The sequence below is a fragment of the Hetaerina americana genome, unplaced genomic scaffold (genome assembly GCF_022747635.1).
Source record: "Hetaerina americana unplaced genomic scaffold, ioHetAmer1.1.p SCAF_62, whole genome shotgun sequence".
NCBI classification, from domain to species: Eukaryota; Metazoa; Arthropoda; class Insecta; order Odonata; family Calopterygidae; genus Hetaerina; species Hetaerina americana.
The window spans coordinates 1,708,270-1,723,675 of record NW_027287228.1 but is presented as its reverse complement, the minus strand read 5'-3'; the positions used below and the strand labels follow the sequence as shown (position 1 = coordinate 1,723,675).

Here is a 15,406-nt window from a genome sequence, read left to right as displayed (position 1 = left end):
CTGCAAACAATGAAGGTCGTCTTATTTATTTATACGCCGTAATGATTAATTAATATTGCACACGCACTCTAATCCTTATACGAACGCAATATCTATGGAGCAATCTCAGGATGAATTGACAAAACGTAGCAAAAATATATAAAAATGGATTCTGGAATATAACTGGTACGCGGAAATGTTGTAATTTTCATTTCAAGTCAACTATCAGGTTCATTTGAAATCCTAATTTGTACATGGACAAGTGTTGAGAATGCCAATTGGTTCGATTCATTGCAGTCTTTTCCGTGCATTCTTGTCCTTGGAATATTAAAAATATTAGTAGATTCCAAGAAGTAATTATTCGAAAGGTTGATTTCATGTTTCATGTAATTTCTGAAATGTTTGAATGTCAATAATTACGAACAATGTAATGTAAATATAACACCGAATGATTTAAATAGGATGTAGCAATGGCTTATCTTTGGCATTCAAAATAACTTAGGAACTTATGATCATTTAAATGCGCATTAAGACAAAGCTGTATTACGTACAAAGGAATGGGAATTGAAATCAAGGAAAGAAAGAATTATGGGACCTTTAAGCGAGAATTCAACTTGATAAAATGTTATTCTGATTTGAACGCAAAATCCAAAGCACGCCATAACCACAATGATACCACATTAATAAATAACCCAATACAATTGCGTGCATAACCCAATTCATCTGCGCATTAGTATATATTCAACAAAAACAAAACTGAATGAATTAAACTGAACCCATTTGTAAGCTGTCCCGAATCCGAGACCCGAGAGGGAAATAATACCCCGCCACACGCCCTTGCAGCGGCTTGCGGGGTATTATGTAGATGTAGATGTAGATGAAATTGTTCGCCCGGAAACAGCGGATTCATTCGGCTTAATCAAAATCCCTTCACTGTTTTTCAAGATACAACTCACACACGAATTGCTATCCCTATTGTACACACACTGGCGTCCAGTATAATTAGTATTCTAAGATAATGGGCCACGTATACCGGTTAAATATGATTCGTATTTCAATAAATCGCAGATCGAATGAAATTATTTATCACCGCCGTGGGCAACTTTAATATACCCACAAGTGAGACTGGGTGAAAAGGCTTACATTGCAATTAACCGAAAAAACAAAAAATTACCCCATGGCCGCGTTGGAAGCAGAAAAAAGAGAAGAGTCATGGATTGTCAGAGTCGGAGCAGGTGGCAGCTCGGCCAACAAAACCAAGAGGTTTAGAGTGATCGGTGGTAGATTTCACTAAATTAATATTATTTGAGTTCTAAAGTCAAATTTCCTCCATTCATAAAGTGACGCAGATAGAATACATATGAAATGCAACACTTTATGCGCTCTCTGCATGGATGCAAAACATTTGTAAAAACTCGAACAGCAATGCTATCCCGGCTGGTCAAGGAAATATTTTTGCACTTGCGATCTGCTCGATTCCGCCTTCCCCACCTCTCCTGTGTTCGTCCGTCCTTTACATGTGTTCCTATCCATTTTCTTTATACACCCTTCATCCATCTTTGGATGAAGGGTGAAGGGGTTGGGTACCTCATAGGATTTCTCCCAGCAAACCCCTCTCTTCGCCCACCATACCAAGTACTCCCTCATTTGTTTTCTTCTCTGTCCATTTCACCTTCTCCATTCTTCTCCACACCCACATTTCAAAAGCCTCCAGTCTACGTCTATCCTCCCGCTTCAATGACCACGTTTCCACACCGTACATAGCTACGCTCCATATCAAATTTTTACGAGTCTTTTCTTAATATCCTTACTCAACGTCCCTCTCATCAACTCCCTCCTCCTTGTGAAAGCCTCTTTGCCCAGCGCAATCCTTCTCCTTACGTCCCCACCACTTTGACCGTGTTGGTCCAAATAACACTTCCGAGATACGTAAACTGTTCTACCTCCTCCGGTTTTTGCCCTCCTATTTTAATGTCTAGTTTAGCCTTTTTCTTTCTAGAAAATCGCATAACCTTTGTTTACTAAATATTGATTTTCATCCCATATAAATATATGTACACATATATTACATGTGTATATATATATACACATGTAATATATGTGTTTGTGTGTGTTTGTGCAGAGATATTGGTAAGAGAGATATGGGAAGTGCTTTGAGGCAGGAGTGAAAGTTTCTGGGAAACTCTTCAAATCAGTTAAATTTGTGGGTGATCAAGTTTTAGCTAAGCGCATTGGAAAACTACTTCGATAGGCTTTTGGATGAGAGTTGATCGGGAGAAGAAGAAGGAAATAAGATCCTCATATATGTCACAGGAAATATAAAGTAAGCGTTAAATCTAGATGCCGAAAACACAATAAATAAAATAGTGAGCATATTCAAGAAGTGTTTAAGGAGGAGATGAGTGAAGCAGTAAGGGGCATTTAAAAGATTAAGTATTGTGGCATGGGAGGAAGCTTTTTCATCGAGACGGAAGTTGGTCCCCTTGCGTGAAGTCGTGAAGAAAAGGCCCTCGAAAAGAGGAGATTGCTGGCGAAGCGAGGCAAGGCGGGAGGAGAAAGGGATTTTAAGTGAAGGAAGGATTAAAATATATATATTAATGTTAAATTTGGCATGGAGGCGAAATATGTATTGTGCCATGTTGGTCGTGGCTTAACAATGATGCGCAAGCGATACAGATAAATATTTATGGTAACATAGACATTTGTTTATTAAAAACGGTTTCCTTTCAACTTTATTTTCTCAAAATAATAATGAAACCTTATAATCAATTAAATATGTGGAGGATGTGGAGCTATTGGCTGTTAAAGAAATAATCTCAAGGAAGAAGATCCAAAGGCCAATAAAAATAATTACGAAGAACTCCTATACCGGTATTTCGGTCACCAGGTGACCATCAACGGGGAGAAAATCAAATAGGGCACTTGAACTAAGAAGAGGAATGTGCACCAGGCACTGTCCAAAGTCAAGTGGGTGTTCAGGTCGGGGGGTGGGGTATATATACCTGGTAAAAATGCTTCTGGTGTGGGTCTGTTTTCTAAAAATGTCAAACTCTAAGCCCTCTAGGTTTCTAGTATGTCCAAGAAAGGCAGTGAGTTATGCTGTTCGACTTCAAAGGTGAATTTTATGGAATCGTGTTTTTTGTTCAGCCGGTCCAACATATACAACGTATACAGACTGTTATTACATTAAGGCCGACAAAGGTAACAGCACAGTTATACTCGACAAAGCCGATTACATTGAATGCACCGAAAACACAATCGCAGAAGGCCCATACATTAAAATACACAAGAACCCACTCAATAAAAAATGATTACGGACACTAAAACCGCACTCAATCACTGTACTACAATCATAGACAAAAAATCGCGTTTCACCTTAAAAACGGAAAACCCTATGGTGCCTAAACTCTACACTTTGCCCAAAATACAAAAAGCCGATAAGAAAATGAGACCTATCATTTCAGCTTTGAATTCCCCCATCTACAAATTGGCTAAATGGCTCACCAAACAGTACAAACAATTAGGGTCCGAAGAAACCTTCGGGGTCAAGAACAGCAAAAATTTCATCGACCCCATAAAACACCTACGCATCCAGCCCCATGAGATTCTTGTCTCTTTTGACGTGGAACAACTCTTCCCGAGTGTACCCATTGATATTGCCCTTGAAAACATTGCACGCAGATTGGCTACACGCAAAAGACATAACACCTTTATTGAAATTAAAGAATACGTTACTCTTACTAAAACTTGCATGGACATAAAATACTTTCAATTCAACCAAAAATTTTACAAACAAACGCAAGGCACAGCTATGGGAAATCCCCTTTCCTGCTTTGTCGCTAACATCTTCCTACATTACTTTGAAAAAGACTGTAGACACACGTTTGACTATTTTCCTAACACTTGGCTTAGATACGTAGACGACATTTTTGCCATTTTTGAGACCAGCAAGTGTGACATAAATGACTTTTTGGACCGGCTGAGTAAAAAACACGATTTCATAAAATTCACCTTTGAAGTCGAACAACATAACTCACTGCCTTTCTTGGACATACTAGTAATTAGAAACCTAGAGGCCTTAGAGTTTGACATTTTTAGAAAACAGACCCACACCGACAACTACATCAAAGCAGATTCACACCACCCCTTTACCCAAAAATGGCAGCTTTTAATTTTCTCATACACAGACTACTGACGACACCACTCAACAAACAACGCTATTTCAAAGAGTTGGAAAACATCAAACAAATAGCCATTAACAACGGATACACACCCCAAATTATAGACAAATTAGTTAGAAACAAAAAAAGAAAACTTGCCAATAAACATACTACACTTCTACCACAACGGAAAGACAACAATAATAAATTTATCGCATTACCTTTCTACCCCACATTAACCGGAGGCCTTGATAAGGTTCATTCAAATGGTCATAAACAAATTGGCACCAAGGTCACTTACTCTAACCGTAGCACTCTTCTCACGTGTTTAGGGAACCCGAAAGACATAACAAACCGGGTTAGACAAATCGGGTATTTACGAAATTACTTGCTCACACTGCCAACTCTCCTGCATTAGACAGACGAAACGTAATCCCAAAATCAGATTCAAGGAACACTTTAAGAACGGACGTTTCGATAGATCAGCGGTCGCCAAACACATTTTTAAAACTGAACACTCCATCACTCCAAACGACTTAACATTATTAAAACCGATACAACAGTGTAAACTCGATGCCTGTGAGAGTTTACACATTCACTTAAACAAGGATAAACTTATGAACAATGAACCAGGCATCATCAACAGTTCACTTTTTAACTTTGTTAGTCATTTCAGAAACAGGCAGCCCCCTCCTAATAGCCACCACTCTTCCCCCACTCCTTCCCACGTGACCTCAACAAACTCCCCCCCACCTACGGACCATCACTTAACCCCTCCCCCCTTGCCCCCCCAGGTATATATACCCCACCCCCCGACCTGAACACCCACTTGACTTTGGACAGGGCCTGGTGCACATTCTTCCTCCAAGTTCAAGTGCCCTATTTGATTTTCTCCCCGTTGATGGTCACCTGGTGACCGAAATACCGGTATAGGAGTTCTTCGTAATTATTTTTATTGGCCTTAGGATCTTCTTCCTTGAGTTTAATTAAATATGTGATAAATACAGACAAATCTTAAGTTCATTAAAATGTCCACTAGTGTGTGTGGTAGTCCCGACCAGAAGTAGTGGGTGGACATCTCCATCGGCTGGAAATATCTTTTCTGGTGTACCATTCAAGTTAGAGCAACATCATTGGAATTGGTATTACCATGATGTAATTTTATGCCAAGTTTTTAGGGAGTGCATTTTCGTAGCTCTCCAAAATCAAAAGAAGTATGTGGAAAAACATTTTTGATCGAAGAAATTTTGGGAGATTTCCCAGTGGTATCTCGAAAGATTTGAGTAATATCCAGGATGGGGTGGCATTTAATCTTGATGTTAAAGGGAAGAAATAAAGATTTTTCCAGTAATTAAAGAAAGTTGTTGATTCGATAATTTGCTTAGCCATAACTCAGTAACTAAGCATTTTTTTGAACTTATGAAACATTTTAAAAGAGTTTATAATTGCTAAATTAACAATCACTCGAAATACTCGTATTTAGCGCCGCCATATAAGTGGAAAATGCGTCTCTGTGGCATTCGCAGGAAGCCATTGGAATCGCTATACACACCTCTTTGTCGACGTTTGCGCGAAAATGACAAAAAAATTGAGCGGAGGAAAACATGTGATTGAATGGGATGGCGATGTGTCCGACTCTCGTTCCTTTTTTCATTATTATTGGCATTGAATTGGAATCATTTGTATGCGCGGACCGACGGCCATTTGTCATCGGCTACGTGGGCTCTATTTTGTCGCCAATGTCCGCCGCTTGAGCCGCCGGACGCATTTCCAATTATCATCCAACCCTTTCTCGATTCGGCTCGTGTTTTCTGCACGCATCCGACTCGAATCACTCCATAAGGTCACGGTTCTCTCCACGAGTTAACGCATTTCATGCAATGAAAAATTTTATCCCGCGTTCATCCCATTAGTCACTTAAATGTGTAAAGCGAATGTTTACTCGGTGGCCATAAAAACTTGCCACTGAGACACTGCTAGAAACGAAGGAAGAGTCACTTTTTAAAATTAAATATCATTAGTTAAACTCAGTACTTAAAGATTTTGTAGCACGATAATGATGGTCTATACGTTAATATGTTTATTCTCAGAAAAGAGGAAACTTTTCGCCAGTACCACTTTATAATATTGAGTTTTAAGTAACCTGTACTTCGGGAAATCGGCTAAAACGGATTATTATTTCATCTGGCATCATTTGCCGTAGTTGTTCAGGGGGAGATGGCGTATTTGTCTCTTCGATTTTCACATGGAGTTGACGTTGAACTTTTGAAATAGCTATCAAATTTGTAATTGCTGCAGTTAGCTACCCTTAAAAGTAATAGTCTTATTTGTTTGCTAGTTATTTTTTGTGGATGAGCTAATTTTTGCGCTTTGTCATAATTGAGTTGCTCGGCTTTATTTGTTTATCCGTTGCCATGGGTATGCTTGGGAGGGATAGTTGGGAGAAGAGGATAGGGCTTCGACGTTCACACCCCGACGCCGCCAGCACAAAATGCCTTGATTTGAACAGAAAACGGTCCGGCCACCGTTGGCAGAGGTTACATACGCAATCGGAAACTTTCGGCGATTGAGTTCTGCGGCGGTTTGTGTTGCTCCCTTTTCCGCGGGAAAATATCAATGGCCAGTCTCAACGAGTATGAGAGATGAGTGGAAAATTTTATTATTTTTAACTTTATGTAGGTAATTCACACATGAAAACAAATGAGACATAAGAACACCACACCGTTTATTAATACTTTTGGTTTACTATATGCCATTCAAGATGAATAAATATACTTCATAACAAATATTAGACTTATTTTAACCGTTTTGAAATATATATTTCGATTTTTTCAGAGATAAGCGTGGGCATTTTGACATATCCATAATTTAGTTCCCCATATTGGCGTCATAAAATTGTTTGCTCAAATCATAGTCGCACTTCTTATTGCTCAACTGTTTATCCATTATTTTTAACCGAGAATGACGCAGAAAATCTCTTGTTCGATTTGGATTGCAGTCCAGGAAGATAAAACGTCCTGGAAGCGAGTGGAAGGATATTCACGGTTTATTACGAGCTGGGTTCATTTCTCAATTGTGAGAGATAGCCGTGACCTATATATATATATATATATATATATATATATATATATATATATATATACCTTGTGTGGTATGATATTGTATATTATGTATATATATATATATATACATAATATACAATATCATACCACACAAGGTGGGATCTACGAGTATGTGAAGTAGGTTGTGGCAATCAAAGTAATTATGAGCACTAAAAATTCTATTCGCTTGTAATGTTGTGTATTTGTTGTTATTCGCCATTTATTATTTAACTACAACAAATGTTTAGTGTCACTAGCTCTTATTTACTATTGCATCTTACTGAGAAGCCGATTTATTAAAAAAATATATTCAAACGCCAGCCACGACATCATCCATAAATGTAAGTAGTCGACATTTAAATACCATACACTTATAATTATACATGGTATTTAAACATATTATCTTCCAAGCAACTGATACTAACCGCAGAACTTAAACACTAGAAAATGTTTAAGGATTCTTTTTGTTAAAGATATCGATGTTGTTTCCAAACATCCTCATTTCCTGTTTCTCTGCTCGTGCCCACTACGGAAAATCTGCACCTGATATGTGACATGAACAGATATAGAGTTCGTTGGATTTATAATTTAAAACTTTTATCTGAGGAGAAAGGGTCGACTTCATTATTGACTGAAAAAAATAAGGAACGTTATAGGATCGAAATGCGACACCAAGATTATAAATATAACAACACGCGAATGCGAGTGAAAATATGAGATTAGGGAAACCATTCCGCCACATTCAAACATTTCTTGTTCTTGCCATGGATTTCGCAGTAAATTCATTCACCGTCGCTATGAATAGCTCCACCGTCCTTGGCTTTGACTTCCTTCCTTCGCACTCTTATCTTCCAAGCTTCACCGACTCGCTTTACCGCGTCCAACACTTTCTTTCGCGTCTCATCAAGCGCCCAAACCAATTCTTTCCTTTCTCCCAATCAGCAGCATCTTTATAATCTTTCCCCTCACCCTGCGAAAACTCCTTCCCTTCACCACTCTATCCGCCCTTTCATTAATTTCCATGCCCACATTCCGAATGTCTCAATTCTTTTCCTAATAGCCCAACCCAAAGTCCCATACTTCGGCCACTCGCACAAAACAGGCTCTTAGTCTCACTTTTCGCCAATCACCCCCCGCGCGCCCACCTCTGCTTTGCTCATAAGCAACCTTTTCATCCAGTGGTATGCCATCAACGCCCCTGCATCTCTTAGGTGGAACATAATTGATCTACCGCTACGGTGCATGGCGGGGGATGATTCAAGACCAGGCAAGCCACATCAAAAATTAAGACAGCTGCAATAAATATGTAAAATAATTCAATTAATGGCGAACTGCAGATGCATAAATCACGGTATTTAAGTAATATACACTTATTTATATATACAAGAGGGGAGCTGTCAGTAACAAGAAGGCCAATAAAATAAATATTAGATGGGTTTAATGACAACACACACGAGGCTTATCATAACGAAATAAGAAAAATAATATTTCCCGCCATATTACGGTCGCCTTTCGTTCGTGGGATAATTAGAATTTCAGCTATATCATTTCTACGTTTATAACCTCACTAATTATATTGACATGATCTCTCCGACCGCAGTACGATGGGGCTAATTATGCATTTTCAACAGTAACGTTAAATTAACCTCCTTCCAATTTATGCAAGAGATTTAATCTGAAACCTTTGACCTGATTCCCGACCTAGCTTCTTTTATAATCTAGAACCGCTAACAAGTTTATCATAACAGCGTTTTGCAAAGTTCACTCCCAAGCGCTGCAAGGGAAATAATTTGGCTATCAATTCCGTAATTTGATAATCGCTCTTCCGCATTGCCTCCCTAACATTCTTGATTTCCCACCCATTACCCTTCGTCAGTTATTGTGACATCTGGAATTTGGACAATGGTATTTCAATTCGATTTATCCCAGTTCTGTTGGGAATCTGTTATAATGTTAAAAAGTATAATTGGATATCATTAGATAATGGTCAGTCAGCTCTAAACTGATTGGGTCCACGGACCCAGAGGAAAGCACTTCTCCGGCTAGACGGCTGCTCACACATTCAGTGTTCATTTGTGGTAAAAAAACGCAATATGAGTGGCAAAAAAGTGCGATGAACTAGTGAGCCCTCCAGCTACAAAGGAAGCTCAAATAGAAGGACAAGGATTTCAATGAACGAGGCTTTTTTTATCTGATGCTAAAAGGAGTAATCTTAACTTTAAATTTTGATGTGAAATAATATTCTTTACATGCTTGCATTTCCTATGATTGGTATCCTACTGTTTTAGAGGCAAAGTAGAAAATGAAGATTATCTCGACCACGTTATTAACTCAAAGGATAGCTCAAAAGGAGCTCAAAGGATATCGGCTCGACTCCATCGAGGTGGTTCAAGCGGCGACGACCAAGGCTCTCAACAGTATTCCGGACACCGACTGCCAGCGGGCTTTGGACGAGTGGCAGACGCGCCGAACTACAGGTGTATCGAAGCAGGAGGAATGTATTTTGAAGATTATTAAGTAATTGTAATGATAAGTGCAATAAAATTTGATTTTTGGAACCAGTCCCGATACTTATTGTACGGAGCCTGTGACGACGACGATGTGCCGGAAAGGAGACTCATTCGAGCTGCTGGACAACTCTTCACTTTTTTATTTACCTCTGTAGTTGAGCTTAAATTGCTTGCTCGGGTTCTAAAACATTGAGAGAAAAAAAGAAAGACAGCACTTTCGGAACAAGACCCGAAACTTCTTGCAATCGGATCTCTCATCGGAGCCGCCGGAGGGACAGCAGCGCTGCGAATCCGCCGCCGAAGAAGTCCCGTGGGCATTTGCATTGCTCGTTTCCCCAGCGACAAAATAGACCGATTTTTAAGGCTTCGCATGATTCAGTCCGAATGGAAGCGACGCACGCAAGTCGAATCCCCGCCGATGCGAGCGGAGTTGAGGGGAGAGGGACGAGAGAAGCGTCGATAAAGGCTTCCGTTTGATCAGCCCGGGAAGTGCGACAGTCTCCAACGCGCGAGCCCATAGCTTCGCGAGAGGTCTAAAGGGCAAATTGAGCTCGTCCGAACAGAAAACATACAAGGGGATGGGGATACCCCGTCGAAGGAACGACGGTCGGGAAGCTCTTGCTGTTTCTTTTTTATTTTTCGTCCTCCGAATTCCCACAGCTAATCCTCCGATCGCCCACACACACACACACACACACATACGTCATCACAGCAGACGCTTAAGGAGGCTCGCCTACCTCTCTCATAACTGACTTCGCGCTCATCAAATTAAAACTGAATTGGAATCACTAAAATTTACACTAGTGAGCTTAAAGCATTAATTATTAACGGCATTGATTTATTTATTATCTCCGAGCGATAATTTAGAATCAATTTGGCAGGGTCCATATTTTTCGCAATTGAATCGCCGTCGCTATGGCAGCTTTTAACGCTTTTGAAGGTGTCAATATTCATCGTTTGTAAAAATAAAGCCTTAATTGTAATTCATCATTATACGATGTCTCGTATGTCCGGAGTTTTTACTTTTATAATTTACAAAGCATATGAAATGGTTCTTCAGTCTATAATAATCAGCAAATCTCTTTTACTTCGACTTGAGAAACATTTTCAACAGTTGCCAAACGTATTTGAGTCCAGGCGCCGTTTCACCCTTTCACGCGATGTGAAACTGGAAAATATTGCTGATGTTTTAACAATTACTCCTCCCAAGGAAATTTGGTAAGGCGCATATATTTTTAGCACAAAAAACTAAAATATAGCAATAATTTGTTAAATATAGGTTTTCAAAAGATGAGGTATTTCTTCACCACGTTTGGAACAATATCCGAAGTAACACTACCAGTAATTAGAGCCCGCGTTGAACACAAAAGTATTTCACACTTGCATTTGTACGGGTAGAAACTATAGGAAAACTAAGCGGAGACATAACATGGATAAAGTCATATTTAGAGATTGTTCGGTGAAAGTTTCCGAACGTCGGCGATCACTCTGACTTGCGAGCACAACCACGTTCTTTTGTTTTTTTAAGAACCGCAGAGGCCATTGACATAGCGACGGTGTTTAGGGCACCAGGCGGGAGTGGGATGATTTTGGGGGGGGGGGGTTGGAATTAGGGGGGGGGTCTCCCCCCGGTCGTGGGGATTCCTCCTCCCCGCCGCATTCGAATACACAAGATGACCCAAATCGAGGACAAGTAGAGGAAGAGGCGAGGACACCATGGGCGGAGGAATCACTCCAAGGTCCGGCTGGATTCTTGGCGTTGACGAAAGCGATATTCTTCCACCGTCGAGAGGTCTTTCCCGGAAAATAGAACGAAGCTCTTCCCCCCCCCCCCTTCACCCCCCCCCCCCATTTTCCCCCCACACCCCCGACGCACACGCGGCTTTGGCCACCATCGAAATACTCCTCCTTCTTCAACCTACGGAGACCTACGAGGAAACCTAGATTGTGTCGGAGTTGTTTCCGGAGTCGATATTCTGGGAAAAAATGTTCTCTTGCTCAAGAGTCCCCGTTAGTTGAAGCACGAAATGACTCAGTTCGAAAGTGAAAGAACGGTAAATAAATTGATACTTTCTCGAGATACGTACTTTTTGAAAATACGGATCGAAAAATCGAATAGGGCACGAAAATACTACGCTGGTTTTTCTGCGCCTATCTTTTCCAGACCAGGTCCGCAAATTACCTAAATTGTGTAAAATTCAAGATTTCGAAAATGGCCACACATACCTGTCCTCAGATTTCTCTTCCCATCGGCTACTTCGGACAGCAACGCAAATAACGGACGACTCTCCACGTCACTGTTTACAGATTACAAGTTTCGATCAATTCCCGGAGTAGCACCTCGTAATATATCAATCTTCCTTGTTCTTTTCTTGCTGCACAGAACACAAGGATAGTTCACAAGGAAAAACTTAAAATCAGCCAAATGTAAACACATACAAAATAAACGCTAATCTGCACTCGGGGGTTCTGAATTAATAAGAATAATAATAATATACGATGACGATTGTATTTTGGTTAATTATTTCCTCTTTTATTTAATTACCAGTTAACAAGTACTTCTTTAATTTATGGTTTCCGGCGTAACTACGTATATGGAATCGATTCATATTGGAAATGAAAAATAGTAACTTTGTGATTCCACAGAGACTTACGATACGGCCTTGGTTTCGCAGTTCAGCTCGTCTTCAGGTCACCTGCTGATAACGTTAAACGTCGAAACCCGAGTCGAAACGTGATAAATTTTCAATGGAATCACAAAGTTACCGTTTGTTTCCATTTCCAAAGTGCTTCTTCAGGAAATATCGTACAAATATATTTATGTTAAAATAGTTTCCGTGCCTATCATAAAGCAGTAGTGTCAAATAGCGTATTCAATGCGATATCAGTGAAAAATAATATACACAAGGAGATATATTAAATACCGATACAGGTTTTTACTTTGAAGAGTTCAAAAAATATGAAAACATATCTTCATGGACTTTATTTATATTACAGGTTAATGTTATAAGAAAATGCCTGCTAATTACCACCGCATTTTTCCATCGTCAGTCCTGGGTTTTATTATATCATATAGCACCATGAAAATACTTAAATAATCTTTAATTCATTCCATCTACTATAATTCGAGTAAATTACGCCCATGTCATGTACCGACACATTTGGCACACGTAAACACAGTAATTAGGCTAAGCGAAATGTTTATTGGCCGTTAAGTCATCCACATCTTTGTTCTTAGCCGCCAACATTGCCCGCTGTCTCAACCATTTGTGATTTTCTAGCTACCAATGATGTTCGGGAACATTTTGTTGATGAGCTCATCTTTCGATGAAAAGAAATGGCAAACATTTATAGGAAATGAAATCAATCCGCTCGATTCGTCGGCAGAAACACGGCCATTACCGATAGTCAACGATTGCTTGGAGAAATCTTCAGCAGATAGATCGTTGAGCAATTAAATTCCCATGTTTGTTGTCAGTTGAAGTTTCTTCACATGGCGCCACAGGTTTAATGATTTGAGGCAAGCATTTATCTCATCGGCAGGAGTCGATCTTGGAATGAATGGCAGTTGAGTCGAAATCGCCAAACAGTAAAATCATTGCGCCACCAATTCAATTCATTGCGCAGATCTTTCAATGTCCGGTCAAGTGCTTCCAATACGCGTCTGTGCGCCATCGTGCATTCGCCCCATATGACGATTTTAGATGCTACTAAAATTTTGGCCATTGCGGGCTGTTTGGAAATGTTACAAGTCACTAGTTCAGAATTTTGTAGGGGTAACTGCAACTTTAACGCTGAATGAGCCGTACGGCGTCCTTCCAACAATGTGGCCGCTATGCCAGAAGAAGCAACTGCTACCATAATGTCCGATCTCGCAAGAACAGTGTTCAAAAGCAATGATATGAGGAATGTCCTCCCAGTTCCACCAGGGGCATCCAGGAAAAATAAGTCCATCATCAATTGCCTTCATTAATGTATCGTACACTTCTTTCTGTCAGGGGTTCAGCAGGGGTGCATCCATTTGAGCTGATTGGTCTAATTCATGTCGACCATATTGACGTTCCAATTCTCCATTGAACGCGGCGTTAATTCCACGATCTGGCGCTGCATTCCTAACTTCACGCATAAACTGCCGCACATGAGGTAACCCATGTCTTCAATCAACAGCAAAGCCTGGTTATGCATCTCCTCATTTACCTCAGTATCGAGATTTCTTGAAATTACACGAATACAATGTAAAATGTCTTCTTACATGCTATCCTTGTATTTGTTCCACAGGTCACGTGGATTGGATGGGAAGCATGTCGATTGGATGATAGCAAATAATGTGCGTATTGGAGACGCAGAAATAGTTGCTTCAGCCATTGACGTGTCCCAAACGATTCTTCGTTTTCAAGCAAATTGAGCTCTTGACATGGAGCACGAAATGTTGGGCACACTACACCATTCACAGTTCGTAGTGATTCGAACGATGTTGGCCAGTACGAACACTCACCAGTACAAACAACCGCAAATAGAAGCGTTCATCATTCATTGGGTGAACTGTATGAATATGGCGAAGAGCATCAGTAGAACGCACATCCGGACGACCGGGAAGCACGTCACCTTGCTTCCGACGTTGAAATTTCTACGATGAAGCGATACGATACGATACTTTAACGATACTGCAATTCTGGGCTGAGGCGAATTCAAAAACCCAAACACTTTAAAATCGACGATATTTTACGATATGATATCTCAATACGATACGTCTTCGATGTTTAATGGTTTTTCTGCTATTCTGGGTTGAGATTAATCCAAAAAAAGAAATATATCGTTAAAATCGGCAATACGATACGGTATTTTATGATTCGATACATTTACGATATTTTTATGGTTAATCTGTTATTCTGGAATGAGTCGTATGGAAAAAATAATTGAAATCGGGTCAGCCGTTCTCGAGTTATAAATGTTGTAACTAACCCAATTTACGACTTTGATTTATATGTATAGATATAATGTATATGCTGTTAGCACTAGTGACCAAAACACAAACAAAGGGAAAGAAGCTCACCAACTATTCGGTTCTTTTAATTTTGTTTGTTTCTGCTTTCTAGTGCTATCTTGATATACAGCATTGTTCACATCCGTGAGACTTCCATATATGGTGTGTGTGTATGTATATATATATATATATATATATATATATATATATATATATATATATATATATAACTGAAGAGGGATCTGATGTAAAGTAGGATGTTTTGTAATGCAAGGGACCACAAATTATTTAATTAGTAATTATGTCCATCCAAAAACCTACCTTAACCGGTAGATTGCCTAATAATAATAATAATATGTATGTTTGTATGTATATATATATATATATATATATATATATATATATAATAGCACACCACAAAAAACATTTAAATTTACAGACAAATGTCTTTATTCATAATGTAATAATGGGTGTCGCAAGAGAACTCAGATGTCCTGTGACTCTCTGATTAGGGTTTACAAGTCTGATCTGCCCTTTTCGCGAAGCAAGAGGTTTCCAAACCTACGTAACGCATGTAATTCTTCAAGCATTCCCGTCAAAGTTACACTCTCCACGTCGCAAATTGCTTCGGAAGATAACGTGGATATCCTCCAAATTGTTTTTTACAATTCC

General features: G+C 39.6%; 1 protein-coding gene across 6 annotated transcripts in view; it reads left to right on the top strand.

The window, feature by feature from the left end:
* Positions 1-15,406, top strand: part of LOC139695698 (CB1 cannabinoid receptor-interacting protein 1-like) — a 288,521-nt gene that overhangs the window by 222,408 nt on the left and 50,707 nt on the right. The window lies entirely within an intron of this gene.